Source organism: Aethalodelphis obliquidens, unplaced genomic scaffold (genome assembly GCF_003676395.1).
Source record: "Aethalodelphis obliquidens isolate GAN/ISIS:26980383/991018 unplaced genomic scaffold, ASM367639v1 scaffold71, whole genome shotgun sequence".
NCBI lineage: Eukaryota > Metazoa > Chordata > Mammalia > Artiodactyla > Delphinidae > Aethalodelphis > Aethalodelphis obliquidens.
In genome coordinates, this window is record NW_020838015.1 from 10,448,891 (window position 1) to 10,452,035 (window position 3,145).

The window sequence follows — 3,145 nt, forward strand, 5'->3', positions numbered from 1 at the left end:
ATATATATATATATATCTGAATCACTTTGCTGTACACCTGAAACTAACACAATATTGTAAATCAACTATACTTCATTTTAAAAATTAAAAAAATAGGGACAATCACAGTTCTTGCCTCCTAGAGAGATTGTGGTGGTAAAGGTTCAATGAGGTAATACATGTAATGTGCTTAGAACAGTGCCTGACACAGAGTATATGTTCAATAAATGCCATGACAGATCAGCAAAGGGGCTTGGGGCACAGGAGACAGGTGAGAGGACTGAAGAAGTCACCGGGTGAATCACTGCTGGGTGTATTTCAGTATTTGTAACCCTGGGAAGAATAGCTGCTGTGACCTTTTACTTTTAGGCCATCCAATCTGCCCAGCCGCCACACTTCTTCACTTCCCTCCTGACCTCCTTTCAGTTTTCACACCGTTCCTGAGTCTCTATTTTTGGCCCTAGGCCTGCCCTTCCGTTCATTGACTGGTTATGGTCTCTCCAAACTAAAGTATTCTCTAAGTTGTTCTCTACCTTGGCTGTAGATCAGAATCTCTCAGACATTCTTCAGAACTATTGGCCTGGACTAGAAAAATGTCAGTGTCATAAAAGACCAGCAAAAAGGCCGGGGAAATGTTCTAGATGACAGGAGACTAAAGGATAACTCCATGCAATAAGTGTCTTTTGGATGGGATAGAGGGGAATGTCTACAGAAGTCATTATTGGGATATTTAAGGAAAACGAGTATGAATTCTATGTGGAAGAATGTCCTTGATCCTAGGAGATACACACTGAGGTACTTGAATATCCTGATGTCTGCAGCTAACTTTCAAATGGTTCAGCAAAATAATAATTATTATATTATAGAATAATAATTATACTTTCACCATTTTTAAAAATACATAAACATATATCCCCACATGTTTCACCATTTTAGTCAGTTGTGTGCTAGATAGATAGATAAAGCAAGATTGCAAAATATTAATAGTTGGTGAAACTGGATAAAGGGTATATGGGTACTCATTGTGCCAATCTTATAACTTTCTGTAGGTTTTAATTATTTTCAAAATAAAAAGGAGTGATAGACCATCTCTTGAAGATTTTTCAAAATACACATGCCTGTGTTGCTGCCTCAAGCTAACGAACGAAGACCTTCCCTGGGCAGGACCTAGGGATATGCATTTTAAAAGTTCTGGGCCACCCCCCCTCCCCAGAAAAGAAGCACCACTGTGGAACTTCATCTCAGACCCAGCTCTACCTCCTCTGGTTCTTGGTTTCCTTCGGGACCCAAACCTCGGCACTAGTCCTCTTTGGCAATGTTGCAGCTAGGCCTTCCTTTGTAAAGCAGGTGCAACTAGGGAGTGGGAGTGGTGAGAAGATGAGGTGAGGGTGAATCTGGGGGTACTCCAACATTTATCAGATGGGCAGAGAAAGAGGATTCCATGAGGGACTGAGAAGGAAGGGCCAGGGAAGTAGGATGGAAACCCCAAGAGTATACTCAAAGGCAGATAAAGATATATGACAAATCATTCTAGGTGTGCCTGGTGTAGAAGCTGCATCGGGATGAGAAGTAAGTTGCTATATCAGTTCAGCAGTGGGCCCTTTGTTGCCAGAGGAGATTTCCCTGGCAAGCCCCCTCTTCCCTCCAGCAGATAGTCTGTGCCACAGGGCTGGCTGACAGGCACCTGAAATCTCAGACAGGAGAAATCTCTTTTTCAAAAGCAAGGTTTCTGGGAGACAGATGCTATCAAACCCCAAGAGGAAGGTTAGCAGGTCAGGCTGTTTGACTTTGCTTCTGCCTCCTGCTGAGTTCTGGAAAAGGATTTATATTTTCTGGGAGGTGTTGTGTGAAACCCCTTCAGGGTCAGAAAAAATACATCCATTTGTCATTTGGCGGTTGGGGGGAACATGGAATCTGGAGTCGACTGTTCTTAGCATCTGGTGAGAGTGAGAGTGTGAAATACAGGCGGTGAGACAAAGTGCAGGCATAGGGAAGGCAAGTGAAAACCTACCACTCTCCCCTTTACCAATTGGCTCCATAACAGCTGGGGTTTTCCTGACAGTCAAACTTTACCTCCCCCCACCTGCCCTCCAAGAGATGTGCTGGCCCTGATGTGGATAAATCCTTTTAACTGTCAGTAAAGTCCAATGAGGTTGGCATTTTAAAAATGAAAAATGAAAGGGAGGAAAAAACCAGAAATAAACAAAGGAAGTAAATAACAGTTGAGCAGCACTCCTTCCAATCTATCCGTCCCACAGCAGATCGAGTGAACATTCCAGAACATAAATCTCACCCTGAAACTGCTGGGCTTCCAACCTTTCAAATGGTTTTTCATTGACCTTAGAAGTGAGTCCAAAATTTTAAACATGATATACAAGGCCCTTTGCAATCGGATGTCAGCTGAGTTTTCTAGCTTTGTCACCCATCACCTCCCCTTCACACACTCTGCATTCCAGCTACATATGTCTCCCCGCTTCCTAAACAAGCCACACTTTATTCATCTCTGAACTTTCGCACACGTATGGCCACCCACCAGCCACTTAAATCAAGCACAGTAGTTAAGAGTACAGACTCCAGAATCAGGCTGCTTGGGCTTAATCCCAGTTGTGGGCAAGTTTCTGATCTTTTTTGCTTTCATTTTTTCAGTTGCAAAGTGGGGCTACCAAGAGGGGTGCTGTGAGGATCAGATGAGAGACATGGCACAGAATCAACACACAATCCACGTTAGCTGTTGCTCAACAAACATTGGTTGGCTGGCTGCCCAGTAGGTGGGAGGCCCTTTGCATCCATCCATCCATCCATTCATCCATCCATTTATTTATTTATTTAACATCTTTATTGGAGTATAATTGCTTTACAATGGTGTGTTAATTTCTGCTGTATAACAAAGTGAATCAGTTATACATATACATCTATCCCCATATCTCCTCCCTCTTGCATCTGCCTCCCATCCTCCCTATCCCACCCCTCTAGGTGGTCACAAAGCACTGAGCTGATCTCCCTGTGCTATGAGGCTGCTTCCCACTAGCTATCTATTTTACAATTGGTAGTGTATTGTCCATGCCACTCTCACTTTGTCCCAGCTTACCCTTCCCCCTCCCCGTGTCCTCAAGTCCATTCTCTACTTCTGCGTCTTTATTCCTGTCCTGCCCCTAGGTTCATCAGA